Source organism: Euprymna scolopes, chromosome 27 (genome assembly GCF_053919585.1).
Source record: "Euprymna scolopes isolate OS-2025 chromosome 27, ASM5391958v1, whole genome shotgun sequence".
Lineage (NCBI taxonomy): Eukaryota > Metazoa > Mollusca > Cephalopoda > Sepiida > Sepiolidae > Euprymna > Euprymna scolopes.
This window is the reverse complement of record NC_136508.1, coordinates 106,197,586-106,219,686: the sequence shown is the minus strand read 5'-3', so window position 1 is coordinate 106,219,686 and position 22,101 is coordinate 106,197,586. Positions and strand designations below refer to the sequence as shown.

Genomic DNA, 22,101 nt, shown 5'->3' with positions numbered 1-22,101 from the left:
ATAAGTCTAGCTCAAATAAACAGAAGTTTATAGAAGTAGAAATAATTGTAGGAGAGTGATAGAGACAACTAAGACAGATTGCTCTGAAACCACCAGAAAACGCGTCGAAGCACAGAAATTAGGAACCAGGGATTTTTGGAAAAGCTACAACAGCGTAGTAAATAATGGACAGTCAACTATTCCCCCACTATCAAACAATTATGAGGTTGCTTGCACGGCAACTAACAAGACTAATCTGCTTGCCAGTCGGTTTGCCTCAAACTCCACACTGAACTCGGTACACCACTCACTCCCTGATTTTCCTCTGCGAACAGACGCCACACTAGAAGATTTGAAAATCACACCTTCTCAGGTACATGCTATTATACAAAACCTAGACCCCTCAAAAGCATGTGGACCAGATCTCATCCCGGCTGTGCTATAAAAAAAATGCTCTGCCGAGGTTGCTCCAGTTCTGTCCAAACTTTACAATAAATGCCTTAACGAATCTTGCTTTCCCGACTGCTGGAAAACCGCTTCTGTGGTACCAGTCTTCAAGAATTCTGGTGAAAGAACTGACCCACTAAATTATCGCCCCATTAGCCTCCTCCCGCTTTTCGACAAAATATTTGAGTCCTTAGTTAATCAAGCCCTAGTCCAGCACCTAACAGCCGCTAAACTCCTGACTGACAAATAATATGGATTCAGGCAAGCCCGTTCAACAGCAGATATCTTAACTGTAGTTTCTGAACGTATATACCGTTCATTGGACAAAACAGGGGAGGGTAGAGCGGTGGTCCTTGATATATCTAAGGCTTTTGACAGGGTATGGCACGATGGTCTTCTAAGGAAAATTAGATCATATGGAATCACTGGAAGAATTCATAATGCAATTAAATCCTTCTTAAGTAATAGAAAAATCAAAGTTGTCCTCGAGGGTCGTACATCCAAACAATATGACATAAATGCGGGAGTACCTCAGGGGTCTATCCTTGGACCTCTATTATTCCTGATATTCATAAATGACCTCGCTGATAAAATTGTTTCGGAGATAGGTATATTTACCGATTACACCACTCTCTATAACAGATATGAGGGAAAAACAAATGAACACATATCCAAGGAAATGGCAGAAACACTAGAGAATGACCTCCAATTCGTAGTGGAATGGGGACAAAAATGGTTGGTTACATTCAATGCTGCTAAGACTAAGCTTGGTTCCTTCAATAACTACAAGAAACCTTCTCTACCACCAATAGCAATGGCCAAGAACACATTGCCTGAAGGTACTTCTTTTAAACTCCTCCGCCTAACGTTTACAGGGAATATGAACTGGAATAGATACATTGAGAGCATTGCCAAGGCTGCTGCAAAGAAGGTTGGCTCCCTCTACCGTGCTAGAAAACTACTTACGCCTGCCAGTATCCTATACCTCTATAAGGCAACCATTCGCCCATGTATGGAGTACTGTTGTCACATCTGGGCTGGTGCATCTGCTGCTTGTCTCTCGCTCCTGGACAGGGTTCAAAAAAGAGTCGCCAACCTGATAGGTCCTGAACTGTCATCTAGGCTTCAGCCTCTGTCCCATCGACGAGATGTTGCATCCCTCTGCCTGTTCTACAAATACTTTAATGGTAAATGCTCTGACAAACTGCAAACACTTGTATCTCCCTGACGTAACTACCCCCGACAAACCCGACAAGCTACTAAGTCTCATCCCTTTACAGTATAGATCCCTAGGTGCAAGAAAGCCTTTTACTCCAATAGTTTCTTCCCCAGAACTGCGGGTCTTTGGAACTCCCTTCCGGGATTCTGCTTTCCCAACTGCAATAATATGCAGAAGTTCAAGTGTAATGTTAACAAACATCTTTCTACTCATCTTCCCTCATAATGACCCCGCTAATTAAGTCCCTAATAGTAGTCCCTTGCTTCAAAGTGGCACTGTGCCTTGTTTGGGGTGAAAATTGAATAACAAAATTTTTTTAACCTGATATCGAATTGCATGTTTTTTGGGAGGACGACTATTATAAATGATGGAGTATGTAAGTACCTCCACCATACCTCTGTAAAAAAATTAAACATCCAGTGTAGCAACAAGTCCTGGGAACATCAACCTGACAGAACAGTTGGAAATGATTTATATACCATACATTACGAACATGTAATCCTTACAGTCACCTTCCTTGAAAATACTGTCACACCTGACATAGCTATCTGGAATAAGTCAAAGAGAGTGGCAACAATCATTATAGGTGCGACAGGGCTTATGAAGAAGAACCTGAACTACTACTTAACAGATATTCCTAGTGAACCAAGAGCAAATAAGATCCAGACAATTACGCTTAAGAGAACAACAGGGATACTAAAAAGATCTCTCGGTTGGTTTCAATAAAAAGCAAGGCAATGTTGGCAACTGGTCTATCCCATACCTAGCATTACAATCTTCAAAGAATGAAAATGAAAAAAAGGGAAAAGCCACATTCTTTTCCAGTGTGTGGATATTCTGCCTCCCGAAAATCATGTTTACTAAGACACATGATAAACATTATACCGGTTGTGATATGAGCAACTGGCTTAGTGAAAATGAACTTTACGAAATACTTGGATGCAATCCCTGGAAGACCAAGGTCTCGAAATTAAATTAAAAAAAAAGGTAAAGCACACTGGATATTGTTTTTCTAGAAAATCATCTTTATATTTAATAGAACTCACTGTAGAAAAGCCACATTTTTGTCAAGTATGTGGATATTCTTTTTCTCAAAGATCAAATTTAGTATCCATACGAGAACTCCATAATGAGCTTAACCATGAGTAGACAGGGGTGCTTCACTCCAATGGCTTAACAGCGGAAGACTTCAACTTGAGGAAAAAAGACTCATTGTACCGAGTCAAGATCAGGGCATACTCACGATTGGTTTAAGAAAATGGCCGACCTGCAAGGAAATGGTCAATGTAGGTTCTGACACTCTACGATTATAATACCTGCATGCCCAATCTTATTAACAGAGGTCTTTACATTGCCCGTCACAATAAAGTATGTAAATACCTCCATTGGAAAATCTGTGTAATAATGCAACTTGACGGATCTACAAACATCTGGGAATAAGAACCACCACCGATAACATCAAACGGAAAAATGACCGTGTTCTATGACAGACATACAGGCAGACAGATACATAAATGACAAGATCATCAAACCAGTCACTGTAATATTGAACAAGTCCGAAAGAACTGCAGTCATTATCGATGTCACTATCCCAAATGGTTTTGGCTTTAATAAAATTGAACGAGAAAAGATAATAAAATATCAGGATTTAAAAATGGTCTAAAAACGATATGGTCCCTACAAGTAATAAACATACAGGCTGTGATGGAAGCAACTGGCCTAATAAAAAAGAAACTTCAGAATCAGTTACAAGCAATCTTGACAGATTGCAGATAGCAGTCATAAAGGAAGACGAACTAAACATTATCAAGGTTGTGATAAGAGCGACTCGCCTAATAAAGCTAAGAAGACTTGGAAGCAATCAGTGAAAGCTGTAATAAATACAGTTGGAAACCATAACATAAAACATCGTCTAAATTTGCAAACTCCATAATAAATATGCAAACTCCATAATAAATATGCAAACCCATAATAAATATGCAAACTCCATAATAAATATGCAAACTCCATAATAGATATGCACACTGTAATGAGATCAGGTATAAGCTCCATAATAATAATAATAATAATAATAATAATAATAATAATAATAATAATAATAGTAATAGAGCCACTTGATCTTGTAAAACTAATTGAAGTAATTTAAAAAATCAAACACTACGTGGCAAATATATCTAAATCAATTTGTATTTAAAAGGAATCGTTGAAATGTCTCAGTTGTATAAATGTATAAGTTAAGAGGTTAATGCTTGGTATCTGCTAGTTTGTCTCATCCCAGTTAGACAAAAATGGTAGGAAATATAAAAAAGAACTTGCGCAAGAAATCAAGTAGATATTGACTATGCTTCAATATAATGAAAACAAATCTAAATATAAGACTTAGGAATAACGCATTAAATGTTGATTCAGTATGACAAAATCCCTGCGTAGAATTCCTCATAAATTTTTGGTTTACGAAACTAGCATCATTCTATAGTAAATAGCGTTTTCCTCATCATTTTGTTGATTCGTACGATACACTACCATGGCTAATTATTGGTGACACAAATTCATCCGCCATGACAGTGAGAGACTATTGCCTAACAAATACAAACGAATATTCTTTCTTTACTCAGTCGTTGCATACAACACCTGTACAATATTATTGTCTGAAGTATATATTTAAAAAACAATCAGGATAAATTGTTTTTGCAATAACAATCAATTGTTGATCAAGAAGTGTAGCGGAACTGAACAACACTCCGGTGGTTCTATGTCTTTCCTTCTCTCTCCCTCTCCCTCTTTACCACCCCCCCTTTTTTCTTGGTGTATCTTATGCTGCTTCTGCTTGTTATATCACGTGTTGAATGCGTCCCTTTTGATTGATAAAAGATGTGTGCGCCAATTTGTGGGAAGTTTTAAACATGAGAAAAGAAGACGGCTCGCTATTCTGCATCAAGAGAAAATACGTTAAAACTCGCAAGTTTGAACACCAGAAAGAGAAATCGGCTCACTATCCCGCGTCAAGAGAAAAGACGTTAAAAATCGCAAGTTTAAACAGGAGAAACCAGTGGTTTGGTTTCTTTTTCTTCAATCAGGATTCGTCAAGGAATACGACAGCGAATTAGTTAGAAAATACTGTTTAAAAAAATCAGTTGTAAACGAAATTACAATGACCTCTTCACTGAGAAAGAAATAACTATTTTAAGGCCTATAATTGATCTTGTAAAAAAAGAATACTACCTCCAGTGAGGCGTTAGAAATCACGTCAAAAGGAACCAATAATTCTTATATAGAAATACGTTACACCTCAGAAGATTTGGATTATTTTCTTGGATTACAGAACCTAGAGGATTGAAATTTTCTCCAATGAATATTTAAGTTAATGGCGCAAGGGAGGTAATTTACGTACACCCTCTTTTAAAAAGATTAAGTGTTGACGTGTTTTATTAAAGTTCTTTGACATGTAGTAAGCCTTGACTACACCTATATTCTTACACCTACTATCCCTTACAATATTGTTAATGGAGTTCTTTGAGAACCACCAGAGGGACTAATTTGGCAGACACTGTTATTGGTTAACATAAAACTGAATATAACTTTCTTTCCCTATTTATCTTCCATGTATTAAAACGTTAATCGTGGTATTAGTTTTTTTCCTTGTTGTGCCATGGGATAACTTTCATTGGACGTCATGATAAAATTCCCGTTATCTACTGAGGTGCGCAAGAATCACCGTCATTCGAACCCGAAATCCGTCAAGTGCAAAGATGAGAGAGATATGTAAATTGCTGGGATTGATTACCAATGAGAATTCACAGAAAAGAAAATATTCCACAAACAAGAGATAAAGTAGATATTGAATATATCTCAATGTAACGAAAACAAGGTTCAAATGCTAGAGACACGAATAACTCCTGGAAATTTAACGTTGGATTGAGTGCTAGTATTGTTGCAAAATCTCTGCATAGACACTCTACCTAACTTCTGGTTGAAGAAGCTTGCATCACCCCATAGCAGCTACTGTTGTTGTTTCACTATTCCTTTGAATTGTAAGAAGGCTTTAAAAACTAATAAAAGTCGATACAGCCCGCATATGCCCATAACAGTCAGACAAATACAAACAAATGTAAAAGCATTTCTTGATCACATACAACATCGATGAACAATTATTGTCAAATGTTTAGTTTAAAAAGATTAAGTTGAATGCAGGAACCGACGGTTAAACAAAGTGGTAGAAAAGTCTAATCTTGGACTCGATTGATTACCAATGAGAATTCACACTATGCAAAAATAATTGAAAAGTTTTAATAGATTTTAGACATAAGTCTAATTTATGAAAACAATCTTGAAATGACAGAGCCAATAATAACGTTGGAATGTAAAAGTTGGATGGATACTAGTATCGCAAAATTAATACGACATAGACTAACTATCAATATTCTGGCTGAAGAAACTCATATCACTCTAGATCAAAAACGAGTGAGACACTACACTATTGAACAATGCCGATGAATATGATGTCTTATTATCAAACATTGCTTCATATTGTGACTTCAAACATTGTTTTTAATTGTGAGTTGAGATTTAGTTCAGCAAAATAAATAAAAGACGTATGAATGCAAGTTAATCAACATAAAATTGTGACAAATAATTTTTAAAATAATGGGAATAAAATATAGATTGAAATAATAAACAATAAGACTGGTGTAAAAGAATAAAGAAACGAGTTATCATATCGTCTTCTAATCAGAGTAAATCAGAGTTGGCGGAGGCAGAGTGTGGATTGGCCAGCAAACCTCGATGGAGATTTTGCCTTTGAATATCCTGAACGCAAATGAATACACTAGAAAAAATATAGAATATAAAAAAATCGCGTACAACTCCGCGAGAAGTAACAGACATTAAATACAGTTATGAAAATATATCTTGGTGTTATACTGTTTTATTTTGGAGAAAGATTTATTCTTCTAATGTAAAAAAATGTCTATCCGTCATGTTAAACTGTCGTGCATACATCATTTGTCGTGGTTGTTAATATACACCCGCGTACAAAAACCAGCCATCCTTGTACACTACCTAAACACTATATACCATAAAACAAGAAAACAAAACATTATACATACATTCAGAAACATATTCATAAGAACAGTTACATAGACGCAATAAAACGTTACAAATACACAGGCGGCAAAAAGAACATTCGCACTTGTAATTTTTTCAGAAACTGACAAATTTAATGTAACAAACTATACCTCATTTGAGTGGCCTTTTATTCTTCTATAACTTTACCTGTTCATATTTGACTTTTAATTGAAATGTTCTAGTGGTCACGTCAATTCAAAAAATGACAACAAATTGAAGAGGCAAAAGGAAAGTCCGCACAATGGAAAATTGTTGTTTAAATGTAACTTTAGGACACCAATGCAACAAAAATACAACACCATGAACTAGTTAAATCTGTAGCATAGACCTTCTGCAATTTGAAAGTCTGCAATCTTTTGGGAATTCCTTGAATTAGACTGCAGCAATACTCCAAGGAAAGGGCATCCCACTTTTCTTTAATGTTTGTTTAAAGTTCTTCTAAATTTGGAATTTTATCATTTTGTAGCTGTTGCTTGATGTAATATCATACGTGAAGTCTGGAGATTGTGCAGGCCAATCCAAACACGGAATATCATGCTCTTCCAGGAACATCTTGACATTGCTAGCTGTGTGAATGGGAGCATCATCCTGCATGAAGACGGGATTATCATCCAAATCTCGACCAAAGAAGGGTAGAAAATGCTCAGTCCACATATTAATGTACTTGGTCGAATTGATTCGACCTTGCTAGCGAACTATAGGCCCTGGAACATTGGTACTAATAATACCCCACAGAACAACTGAACCTCCACAACTTTGCAGCGTTGAAACTGAGCACCTAGAATTAAATTCTTCATCTGGCGGACGTACTACCTACTATCAGTGCCTAGCCTATTGAAATTGTTTTCGTCTCTAAAAAGCACTTTTGACCAATATGAAGAGTCATGATCTTCATTGCATCTAAGTGCAGACGGCGCTTTCTGTTTTTTATTCGCTTGCATCTTGCAACATATCCCCGCAAATTAAATTTCTTTAATCTGTTCCTGACAGTAGAAATAGAGCACTTTTTTAACAAGATTGCACTGTTGTTAGATTTAGAGTGTTTCAAATCTGTTTCTTAGGCTGCGGAACTTGATAGCATTCTCTCCTGTTAGAACTAACTCTAGTACGACTAGATTTAGGGGCATCACGAACACTGCCGGTGTTTTGGTTCTTTTTTACAGTCTTTCATATCGTTTTCTCACCACATTTCAATCTGCGGCCGATTTCTCGATTGGATAAACCAGAAAGGCGGAGATTAATGAGCTCCTAACGATCACTAAGAGAAAGTCGTGGCATATGGACTAAATGTTACGTTGTATAATCTGGAACAACAATTACGATTAGAGATGCTTTGTTTCCTATTGGTAGCTATTTAAAACTGATTTTGGGGCGATAATTTAAGCTTGTTTTAAGCGAATTTGTTGCTGCGGACTTTCTTTTTGCCTCCTCATTTTGAAGTTATTTTTAAATTGACGTGAACACTAGAATATTTCAATCAAAAGTCAAACATGAACACGTAAAATTATAAAGGAATAAAATCAGATGAGGTATAGGTTGTTTAAACAGTTACATTAAATTTAGCTTGAATTTGCAGTTTTTAAAAAATATTCAAGTGCGGACTTTCTTTTTGGCGACACTGTATATATGCACGTTATATATATGTATACACTCAAGTATACTATAACATGCTCTTCCCGAGACTGGGTGTATGCATGTAGTATTGTAAATAAATGAAGACGTAAAAAACTCTTTCCAAGGTTTTTATTGAACAAAATTCACATCTACTAAAGCAAGGGAGAAAGAACTCAGTCTTTAAAAAAAAGGAACGCGTGCAAAATCATGTGGCAAGAAACTGAATTTGCACATCTAATATTTTTTAAACAGTAAGAACAAAGTAATTCGTATTAGCTTTTCCTTTAAATGAAAACGTAACAGCAAGTCATCTTATTTTCCCATACTCTGAACTAACTGACCATCTGGGTAATTTCTAAGATCATTTTAAGTTACTTGGAGTAGCGAGTGACGATTGGAAAGTTTTAAATTACATGCTAGTGAGTGATAATAGACATCTATCGTAATTGATTCAAAAGTCGAAAGTGGATCCATGTTGTAGTAGTCATGCCTTAACAGAACCTTGCAACTTGATACTAGATGACTGTGTGGCTGAATCTGCATTTGTTATCATTAGTGAGACCTGTCATCTTCTTGAATGCATTGCTCATCAATCCCTGGTCTTGAGCAGCCATTATAACCCTTTCCTTATCGTGGTGGAGGGCTCCCCTCTTGAGCCAGTCCAAGCAACCTTTTTTGTCTATGTATTCCTGCGAAAGTTCCTCCAGAAAATACGCTGATGTTGGTCCCATTCTTTAAGGTCCCTCTTTTGGAAGATCTCGGTAGATTTCTGCTGGCTCTTTCTTGCTGTTTCTGTGGCAGGTTTGTTTGGTGCTTCGCCCTCATCTGAGAGACAGCCCTGACCAAAATGCTTGGCCAGCTGGGTGACTGATGTTGTTCTGCTGGCTATTGTTTGTTGATGTTCCTATACCATTCAGAGGGTGTGGTTCTGGGAGCTTCTCAGATACTGGCCTGCGCTCACTATCATTGGTGGTTGATGTCTGAAAGTCCTAGTCCTCCTTCTTCCCTGGGCAAATACAGTCTTGGTAGACACTGATGTCTATATATTATTTTATGAACCATTAGTAGCTTCCGTGTCTTTAAATCTAGCTGGTTGATGTATTTTTGTGGCTAGTCAATGATATCAAAACTATATGTGATTACTGGCATAGCAGTAATTTATTTTTATTTGAAAGCTTTGTTTTGCAGATCTTCCTCACACAGCATACACATACTCTTTGTCTATTTTCTACCTCATCTTGGCACATTGTATGTTATCATTTTTTTCAATGCCAAAGTATTTATAAGGCTCGTGCTCTTCTAGATCCCTGATGTCGATGTCTTCATATTTTTTGTGTGGGGTTTCTTCCCAGCTCAGTGTACACTTGGCACATTTATCCAAACTGAACTTCATTCCGATGTCAGTGGAGGTGTGTACTGGTGCAGATCCGTGTCACTAAATTAAATATTTTGTAAAAAAAATATCCACACACTTCACAAGAACGTGGCTTTTCCCTTTTTTGTTTTATTTTACTTCAGTTGGAGTTCTCAGAAATCAAGGGGCTCACTACCTGGGGCTAAAACTTGAAGTCTATATGAGATACATAGATATTCGAATGTTCCATTAAAGTTCTATATCTCTGAAACACTGAGTAAGTAAACAAATTGACAACATAGTTTTCCTCTCCCCAATTAACCATTTTCATATATTATATCTTTAATTTTGGTCTCTTGGTCTTACTGAATTCCAGGACAAGAGTTTATCAAGTCTGGTAGAGTATCCAGCTTCGTGCTATTACTTGAAGTAATATCACTTGGAGAAGATACACCATTCCTCATGAAAGCTACTGTGGGTTAGCCATAGTGAGGAGATCTTATTTGGGCAGCGAATACTATGTGATTTTGAATATTCAAGTTCTCTCCAGTATGCATTCACGTCCTCTCCAGTCTCGTATGTCTCATTAATGTTTATTTATCACAAGAATATCCACTCCTTCACGAGAATGTGGCTTTTCCCGAGTGTGAGTTTTCATGTCTCACTAGCTTATATTTTTCTGTAATAAATATCCACACACTTCGCAACAATGTGGCTTTTCCCTTTTGTTTTATTTTCCTTCAGTCGAAATTCTCAGAAGTCAAGGGGCCCACAACCTGGAACACCTGAAGTCTATATGAGATACATAGATATTCGAATACTCCATTTAACTATTTATCTCTCAAACACTGAGTTAGTAAATAATTTGAGAACATAATTTTCCTCCCCCAATTAACCCTTTTTATGCGTTGTAGTATATCTTTAATTTTGGTCTCTTGGTCTTACTGGATTCTAGGACAAGAATTTATCTAGTCTAATTGAGTATCCACTTTCGTGCTATTACTTGAGGTAACACCACTTTCAGAAGTTGCATAATTCCTCGTAAAAGGTAATGTGGCTTAGCTATACTGAGGAGTTCTTATTTGGGCAGCGAATACTGTGATTTTGAATATTTGGTCAGTATCCTCATGCCAAGTTGTTCTGACAAAACACTCGAGAAGGCATTCAACCTCTATCCCCAGTGTGAGTTTTCATATGTCTCACTAATGTTGATTTTGCAATAAACAAATATCCACATACTTCACAAGAATGTGGTTTTTCCCCAGTGTGAGTTTTCATATGTCTCACTAATGATGATTTTTGAGAAACAGAATATCCGCACACTTTACAAGAATATGGCTTTTCTCCCGTGTGAGTTCTCATGTGTATCATTAATGATGATTTTTGAGAACAAGAATATCCGCATATTTCACAAGAATGTGGCTTTTCCCCAGTGTGAGTTCTCATATGTATCACTAACTTTGATTTATGAGAACAAGAATATCCACACACTTCACAAGAATGTGGGGTTTCCCCCGTGTGAGTTCTTACATGGCTAATTAATGTTGATATTTGGGAACAAGAATATCCACACACTTCACAAGAATGTGGCTTTTCCCCAGTGTGAGTTCTCATATGTGTCACCAAATTTGATTTTGTAGAACAAGAATATTCACACACGTTACAAGAGTGTGGCTTTTCGCCAGTGTGAGTTCTTATATGTCTCACTAACGAATATTTTTCAGTACAAGAATATCCACACACTTCACAAGAATATGGCTTTTCCCCAGTGTGAGTTCTCATATGTATCACTAAGTGTGCTTTCTTAGAACAGGAATATCCACAAACTTCACAAGAATGTGGCTTTTTCCTATTGTGTGTTCTCATATGTGTCACTAATTTTGACTTATCAGTACAAGAATATCCACATACTTCACAAAAATGTGGCTTTTTCCCAGTGTGAGTTCTCATATGCTTCACTAATTTTGATTTGTCAAAACAAGAATATCTACACACTTCACAAGAATGTGGCTTTTCCCCCGTGTGAGTTCTCATATGTATCACTAATGATGATTTTTGAGAACAACAATATCCACACATTTCACAAGAATGTGGCTTTTCTCCAGTGTGAGTTCTCATATGCGACACCAAATTTGATTTTGTAGAACAAGAATATCCACACACTTTACAAGAATGTGGCTTTTCCCCAGTGTGAGTTCGTATATGTCTCACCAACGAATATTTTGCAGTACAAGAATATCCACACACTTCACAAGAATGTGGCTTTTCCCCCGTGTGAGTTCTCATATGTATCACTAATTTTGATTTATCAGAACAGGAATATCCACATACTTCACAAGAATGTGGCTTTTCTCCACTGTGCGTTCTCATATGTCTCACTAATTTGGATTTCTTAGAACAAGATTATCTACAAACCTCACAAGAATGTGGCTTTACCCCAGTGTGAGTTCTCATGTATCACCAACGAATATTTTTCAGTACAAGAATATCCACACACTTCACAAAAATGTGTTTTTTCCCTAATGTGTATATTCATATATAAATTAAATTGCTTCTGGAGCAAGATTATCACTACCAATTTATAAACACTATTAAGATTTTTCTGAAATGTTAAATTCGATATCTTATTATTTATAAAAACATTAAACGAAATTTTCACAGATTTAAATATGTGTGATGCTCTTATCACTATTTGCTAAACAATCCAGATAAAATAACTCTTCACACATATACGTCTTCTAATCTTGTGTGCAGCCGTTTTTGTTGTCTGTCACGTAAGGGAATTATTGTCTATAAATACTGTTTAATGAAGAGAAACATCTGCAAATAAAAAATAAATTAAATTTAATATTTTTATATCATTATTTACTTTAATCGTACCAACAAAACAAGAAACTTCATAAAACATTTCCAAATCACAGAAATAAACACTTAAGTCACATTCATACTATTTAACTGTTTAATAGTATTCATAGTATTTTGCAATAGATAAAGAGATTATGCAATTAATAAAGGAAAATAAACAATAATATCATAGGAATTTGTAGGAATAATAACCATACAACTACTATAGTTGCTACTGATTATGATAAAAATATATTGCTGCCAATGGAAATATAATTTTATAATACAGGAAAGTGAATTCAAATACTTATAATCCAAATCAGTATATAATCTAGTTACTTAATAATGGATACTAATATGGCTTTTTAAAGTAGCTTTCATTTTAAGTCACATGTGCGAAAATATATTGTCGTTTATTTATAATGTTCTTAATATCTGTATAAAAATGTGTATTTTCGTAACATTACACATTTGTTTAAACTCATAATATTGAATTTTATACAACAGAATTGGGTTCTCATGTTTTACTCTTTATTTTTCGAATTACACAGTTTTTCAACCAACGCTTTTGAATGCATTGTTATCCCAATTTTATTTTTAATTTATGTCTGATAATACATACCTGTATACTAAAAAAGCTCTCGACAGCTATGAATTGGTTATCTAACCCAACATTACACATTTGTTAAAACTCATAATAAGGAATTTTATACAACAGAATTGGGTTCTCATTTTTGTACTTCTTATTTTTCGAATTTCAGTTTTTTCCATTCAACATATTATTTCATCAAACGCATTGAATGCATTATTATCGCAGTTGTATTTTTAAATGAACGTATGATAATACATTTTTGTATACCAAAAAAGTTTACTTTTTTAAATTAACGTATGATAATACATATTTGTATACCGAAAAATTAATTTTTTAAATTAACGTATGATAATACATATTTGTATACTAAAAAATTATTTTTTAATTAACGCCTGATAATACATATTTGTATACCAAAAAAAATGTTATTAACGCCTGATAATACATATTTGTATACCAAAACTATTTTTTAAATTAACGTATAATACATATTTGTATACCAAAAAAAATGTTTTTAAAATTAACGTATAATACATATTTGTATACCAAAAATATTTTTAAAATTAACGTATAATACATATTTGTATACCAAAAAAGCTCTCGACAGCTGTGAATTGGGTATCTTACCACAGATTACAGAATTAATATTCTGATGTTTTATCCTTATTATTTTAAAATAAAAAATAATATAGTAGGAATTTTTAGGAACAAAAATAGTTGCTATCATAGTTGCTACTGTAAATAATAAAAATGTAATAATTTATTATATGAAAGGAAAATGGCTGCTCACGTTTCTGTGTGTTTATAAAAAATACTTCTTAATAATAAACTAATATACAAAGCTACTTATAGAAATATAATAATTTTATGATACAGTAATAATGTTCATAATAAACTAATATATATATAGCTACTAATAGAAAAATATAATTATTTTATGATACAGGAAAAATGTTAATTTAAATACTAAATATACCTTTAAAATTAATAATCCAAATCAATATAGAATTCAGTTACTTAACAATGGATACTAATATGGTGCTTTAAGGTAGCTTTCATTTCAAGTCACATGTGTGAAAATATATTGTCGTTTATTTATAATGTTCTGGATATCTGTATTAAACTTTGTTCCTTCTTCTGTGTATCAGTATGTCTTCAATGTTTTATCTATAACAAGTTTTTGTTTTACTGTTTTTAATGGATTTCCGATTTGTATTTTCGTAACATTACACATAATAACGAATTTTATACAACGGAATTAGGTTCTTTTTTTACTTTTTTATTTTAACAGTTTTTTCATTCAACAAATTATTTCATCCGACTCTTTTAAATGCATTACTATCATTCCCGTATTTTATTATACAAATGAATTTTATTTTTTAAATTAACATCTAATAATACACACTTGTATCCACATTTTTAACGTATTTTTATTATAAATTATTAAAATGTATTAATGCTGAAAACTTAGTATGAATTTAAATATGGCCTGTAAAATGAGTCTATTCAATTCCTGGTCTATGAACTAATTTTATTTCTTTCTTCTGCATATTAATGTTGTATCTATAACCAGTAGATATTTTATTGTCTTTTAAATCTTTTCAATTCGCTATAAAATTACGTTTCCTTTTTTTTTTTTTTTTACTGACTTTTGGATTTTTATTCCTTAAAACCACACTAATTAGCTTTAAAATTACGTTTCCTTTTTGAACCAAGAAAAAAGTGAACATTTTCTTCTTTGATGAACTGATGAAAAGTCTTATGATTTGATTGGTCTATGCAATGAAACACGTGAAAGTGTAAATCATTCTTGATATTTGTATTAAACTTTGTTCCTTCTTCTGCGTATCAGTATGTCTTCAATGTTTTATCTATAACAAGTTTTTCTTTTACTGTTTTTAATGGATTTCTGATTTTTATGCCTTTTAAAAATTTCTAATTCGCTTTAAAATTGCGTTTCCTTTTCAAACCAAGAAAAATGTGAACATATTCTTCTTTGATGAACTAATGTAAATGATGATGATTTGTTTGGTTTATGCAATGAAACACGTGTAAGACGCAGTAATTCAAACAATATGTATGTGAATTAAATGTTTAATAAAGTTACATATGCTCTGAAAGTGTAAATCATTTCCATTATGCTTAATAAACTGTTGCGATTTTAAAATTCACTTAATTATAAACGCGCACGTGTATGAAAATCTTAACGCAATATTTACCATTGTTATAATGAGATAAATACATTAAGGTTGATCAGAAAACGTGTGCTTCTGCCTTACTAAAGCACATGGATATACTATATATATGAATATGTCAATTTATCAGAACTATCGAAAAACCTACAAAGAGCTAGGATTACCATATGTATTGTGCATTGTTGCCAAATATGGCTTCGTGTACCTGCATCTGTATTAAACTGGGTATCTTCGTAACATTACACATTTGTTAATACTCGAATAATAACGAATTTTATAATCTCTTTATTTTTAGATTTCGACAGTTTTTCATTCAACAAATTATTTCATCGAATGCTTTTGAATCATATCATTTTTTAGCCTACACATCTGTTATTGGAAAAGAAATGTAATGATGAAATTTGTTCTGTTATAAAAATGAAAATTAAAATAAGGGATTTAATCGTCAATTGTAAATGTAAACACATTACTCGAAAAATAGGTTACTGAACTTTGTGGCTCATGTCAGTGTGATGCATATCATCCAACACGCTTTATAATCACATATTTAATCATGCAATGACGTTACGAGTTCTCAATATACGTAGAGTTTTAGATGCAGTCTGGAAAAAGAGTCGGGGAGAAAGAGCTGAGAGAGAGAGAAAAAAAGAGAGAGAGAGAGAGAGGCTAGAGACGGCTACTGACGTCAAACCATGGAAGCGAAAGGTTAAAGAAGAAAATGCCATGTAAAGACACTTTGAATTCATTGAGTGAAATCATGGGCCGGTCATGAAATAAAGGGCGTTATCATCTTTGTGTATCTGCGTCTTCGTGTTGTGATTAAACAGAAAAGGTATTAACCATTTATATTATAAGAACTTTGTGAAAATCATCATCTCAAAAATAGGTAAAAAATATATGTATCATCCCCATATTTTATTATACAAATGATATAGTTTTTAAATCGATTATCGCAATTTTATTTTTTTTTTAAATTAACGTCTGTAATACATATTTGTATACCAAAAAAAAACTCTCGAAAACTGTAAATTCGTTGCCTTTCCAACATTACAGAATTGATATTTTTAGTAGTTATTTTAATTTTTAATAAAATATTTTTTTTATTTTTGAAATTCAACAAATTGTTACTAGCATTCAACAAATTATTTCATCCAACTTTTTAGTGTATTTTTATTATTCATATATTTTAATAGTTTCTTTATGATTTTTATCCTAATTATTTTCACCTTCTAATAGTATAAATTATTAAAACGTATGAATGATGAAAGCTTAGTATGAATTTAAATATTGCCTGTGAAATTCAACTATTATACTCATCGTCAACTCATGGTATACAAACTAAACTTTTTTCTTCTGCATATTAATGTTGTATCTATATCCAGTAGATATTTTATTGTCTTTTAAACCTTTTTATTTCGCTTTAAAATAACGTTTCATTTACTTTTTTTTACTGGGTTTTGGATTTTGATGTCTTTAAAGTGACATTTCCTTTTCAACATTTTCTTCTTTGATGAACTGATGAAAATTCTAATGATTTGACTGGTTTATGCAATTAAACACGTGAAAATGTAAATCATTTTCATTGAGTTTAATAAACCGTTGCAATTTTAAGATATGCTTAATGAATATATATATTATAAACGTATACCTGTTTTAAGGAAAATGTGCACATGCATGTGTGTAACAATCTTAATGTAATATTTGTCATTGTTTTAATGAGAGAAATATATTGTATCCTCACAACGTACATACTCCTGATCAATCGGACAAACATCAAAATCCAATTATTCTTCTCCGTTGATGCTTTTAAAGCTTCTTCTCTTTAAGGCAAAACAGTTAAAAATTGGGGTTGAATTGTTTTATTTTAAAATATTTGTTCATTCTTAATTCATCTGAACGTTAAAATTATTTTTAATCATAGACGTTTAACTTATGAGCGAGTTTAATTTTTATATTTAAATATTAAGACAAAATATTTCAATTATTATTAACATATAACAAACATTTAACCTAATTATATTATTTTGATTTTCGACTAAACATTTTATAACAATACAACTACCACATATAGATTGATATTTTCTTTGCTTGGGACAATTACATCTATGAGACATAAAAAGTAAAAGATGAGCGTTGGAATGTTTTATCTTTAAATGTTTTTTCATTCTTAATTTATCTGAACGTTAAAATTATTTTTAATCATAGACATTTAACTTATGAGCGAGTTTAATGTTTTATATTTAAATATTAGTAAGACAAAATATTTAAATTATTATTAACATATAACAAACATTGAACCTAATAATACTATTTTGATTTTCGACTAAACATTTTATAACAATACAACTACCACATATAGATTGAGATTTTTTTGGGACAATTACATTTTCTATTTCTTCCCCTGTATTTCTCAATGTGTCAATCCTATTATTCCAAACCAATGAAGAAAAATATCTATCCATCTCTAATTCAGCTTAACATATTTTTTAAAATTTGATCACATGTAAGATCAACACATTTAATAATAAATCTATAAAAATGGTTTTATATTTATTTATTATGTTATAGGCAATAAATAGAGCTCCAGGTTTACAGCTTTCAATAGAAAGGTACTGGAACATGATGATGTATTATAATGAGGTATCTGAACAATGAATTAATTAAATAATCAAGTCCCATTGTTTACTATGCTAAAATCACAATGACTAATGTATACCTATTAACCCTTATCCTCGAGTGGCCTCTGGGCCTTGATAAGTGGTGACACCCCTGTAAAAAAAAAATAATCAAGTCGAACGAGCACAAACTCTTGAATGTTTTATCTGCTGCAATCAATTTTTAATGTTATTTTTATAGTGCTGAGATGATATTAAGTAAGAAAATTAACAGAGGATGGGTAAGTGCCACATTGAAAGATATGCTAATTCAATGAACCTTGAGTTTCAATATTGCACTTAATTATTTTCATTACTGTTTGCATAGCAAATTTTACCCGGCCATTAAATTGAGGTTATGTAAATAAGAACACGCTTGTCTTTAAACTGGAATCACAAATTTTAAGCCTTTTTAAAAATTATATAAAAAATTGTGCAAAAAATTATAAACTGATACATTGGTAGCAATAAAATTAGCTATTGTGCAGATTGGCGAGGCTTTGTTTTTATTTTTCAGCTACTACTATCCATTTTGCATGTGGTTTATGATGTTCGGGTCATATAATGTTGCGTCATAATAATTGGTAATCATGTAAGAGTTGTTTAGAAAATAGATCAATAGTATCTTGGATAAGTTGTATTATGTGTAACAACTCACCTACCAAATCTATTAGGCTTAAAATGTATACGTGTCGTGTCAATACTAATTTATCTTCACAGAATAATCAGACACTATATATATATATATATATATATATATATATATATATATATATGTGTGGTTGTACTTCCTGTTATGTGAGCGTTGGGTGAGATAGGCTTAAGCAACATTTCTGAGCTGGCACTATTCATGCTGTGTGTGGTTTATAAAGTGCAAACTTAAGAGGTATGAAGTTATTTAATTAGAACTAGAGCACAATTTGTTCACGGTAGAGACGTCATAGAATTTTGTGATCTCCACAGAATATGTTCTTACAAAGTGCAGAAACATGTTGAATTTAAAATTGCGACACCGTTTTTTAAGAGTTTGTAACAGTTGCTTTTTTAAAAGTTGTTTTTTACACAATAGTTAATATATTTTTTCAAGTTTAGGGAAAGTTTTAAATTATTATATTCTTTAGAGTCAGTGAACATTTTACGTTTGAAAGTTTCTAGACCTACGTTTGACTTATCTTTTTTTACAAAGGAGTCACTAGATGCCACTCGATCATAAGGGTTAATAAGCATACAGTGGTCAATGGAACACTGCTGTAGTAATTGTTAGTGGAAATTTGGTAAATTGGATTACTTAAGGGAAACGACTCATTAAGAACATGTTTAGGTTGAACTATAAAATGGAAAGCAGGCAAATGGAAGAGTTCCTCAGGTGTGCATTCTGAGAAAGAAACTTTGTTCATGGAATCTATGTTTATGTTTAGGCACAGATAAAGATTGGGAGAAATTATTAATAGTTTTTTTTCAGCTAGACGAGTGTTTCTCGTGAAAGTTTGGAGAGAGGGACTATAGACTGGAGCTCAGACGAGCACTTGTCATGAAAATAATGATAAAGCAGAGACAAGCTCTGAGAAAGAGTTTGTAGGGAAGAGAAAATGGCATCACCCACTAGGCTACGGAGTCTACTATTAACTCTCTCAATACAGGGAACATGAGTTGGAATAGATACATCGAGATAATTGCCAAGACTGCTGTGAAGAAGGTGGGCTCTCTCTTCCCTTCTAGAAAGTTACTTACACTTGAAAATATCCTATACCTCTACAAAGCTACTATTTGCCCATGTACGGCGTATTGTTGTGACATTTGGGCTGGGGCATCTGCTATTAGTCTCTCCCTCCTGGGCAGGGTTCAAAAGAGAGTTGCCAACTTGGCAGATCCTGAACTGTCATCTAAGCTTCAGCCACTGTCCCATCAACAAAATATTGCATCCCTCCGCTTTTTTTACAAGTATTTTAAAGCTCTTGTACCCCCTTTAATGAAAATACCCCCTGACAAACCCAACAAGCAGCAAAGTTCCACCCCTACACAGAGGAGATCCCTAGATGTCTGAAAGCCTCCTACTTTAATAGTTTCTTCCCCAGAACCGCTAGACTTAAAAATTCCCTTCTTGCTTCCTGCTTCCCCAACTGTACTGACATGCAGAAGTGTAATGTAAACACATTTTGCTGCTCAACTCCCTACATAGTATCCCTGCAACTTAGGTGCCTGATAGTAGCCCATACACCAAAGTGGAAATGTGCCTTGTTTAATGTAATACAAACAACTGGTGAAACAAAACAGAAAAACCATGTAAAAAAGTAAATTTATAATAAAACATAGAAAACAACTTCTAAAAGTAAAAAAAAAAAACAATGAAATACTGAAACACTATGCTGGTTTCGATTGTAAACATTTGCCAATTATGTTTTCTATATTAATTTTCTGTTAATTGCTTATGGCCAACAAATGACTGCTCATTTTATGTAAACTTTATTAAAGAAAATTATCCTTATTCGAAAATCTAAAATATTGAATAACATATAAAAATTCAAACAATTCTCTAGCGAAATATTAAGTAAAATTTTGTAAAAATATTTTTAAAAAAACATTTTGTGCTCAGTTGCCATTCGACAAACTTTGGATCAACTTATTTTGTTTATTGTAAACATTATCATTTTCTCGGAAATCACGAAAGTAAATAAACACATTTTTGATAAAAAAATCTAAATATCAGATTGAATCATCTATTATGACGAAGATTAGGAAGGGGTGGATCCTCATTTTAAGTTTAATTTATAAAACAAAGTCTTAAATATTTAAATTCTGTGTTTTTCATTCTATTTTCCAGAATATTTTTAATGGCTCTTCAGGCGTAATGGCAAACAAAAAATACATTTTTTTAGCAGTAAAACTATGTTGGATTCGATTGTAAACATTTACCAATTATTTTTTCCTTATTAAGTTTCTGTTAAGTGCTCATTTTTATGTAAACGTAATAAAAGAATCATTTTTATGTAAACGTAATAAAAGAATCATTTTATGTAAACGGAATAAAAAAATCATTTTATGTAAACGTAATAAAAAATCATTTTATGTTAAACGTAATGAAAAATCATTTTATGTAAACGTAATAAAAAATCATTTATGTAAACGTAATAAAAAAAAATCATTTTATGTAAACGTAATAAATAATCATTTTATGTAAACGTAATAAAAGAATCATTTTTATGTAAACGTAATAAAAGAATCATTTTATGTAAACGAAATAAAAAAATCATTTTATGTAAACGTAATAAAAAACTCATTTTATGTTAAACGTAATAAAAGAATCATTTTATGTAAACGTAATAAAAAAAAATCATTTCATGTAAACCTAATAAAAGAATCATTTTATGTAAACGTAATAAAATAATTCTTATTCCAGTATTCCAAAACCTAATATATGTTTGGGTTTATTTTACTGTACACATAGATTCGAAAAAATTTTCAAAGACAAATATAGAACAAATGTTGTATATTGGTTTATATTGGAGGAGATGATATATTAGACGTATCATGTGGTATCTTGTGGATGTGAGATATTGTTCTTTTAACAGACGCATAATAAACGTATAAATCGTATGTTGTTTAGCCAGGAGGACATGATATTGATGTGTAAACGGAGTCATGCTGTATCAGACTTGTCGCACGGGATATTTTTCCAGTTCATATGTAAGAAGAATAATATATGCTTCATACCTTTTTTCTTGAAGAGTTCTTCTGTATCTTTCTGCTGTTCCGTGATGAACCATGAAACGATCAGCGCCATCCAATTGAGACCTCTGTTCTCATTTATGAAACCATAAAACAACTCTTTATATTTTTATAATATAAATGTATTACAGTTGTCTCAAATAGTTTTCACGGCATCTGCAGTTCGTCTACATGTTCTGTTCTTACAGCTCGCTCCCTAGCTGTCTGTCCACCCCTGTCTAAACGTCTGTCCACTTTGGTGGTCAAAACTCAACTCTCTGAATTTCTCCAAAACTAACTACATCATGTGTTCTCTTACGTCACCTAATTACATGTCTCAAACCAACCTAATTTCCACAACTAGTTATTTGTTT

At 32.7% G+C, this 22,101-nt stretch overlaps 1 long non-coding RNA gene across 1 annotated transcript in view; it reads right to left on the bottom strand.

Annotated features, from left to right (window-relative positions):
• Window positions 1-8,497: 8,497 nt before the first annotated feature.
• The window catches only part of LOC145249045 (uncharacterized), a 15,870-nt gene continuing 2,266 nt past the window's right edge, over window positions 8,498-22,101 (bottom strand). Inside the window, exon 2 of the long non-coding RNA XR_013863455.1 lies at window positions 8,498-12,557. This is a non-coding gene — a long non-coding RNA (uncharacterized LOC145249045). The remainder of the gene's footprint in view (window positions 12,558-22,101) is intronic.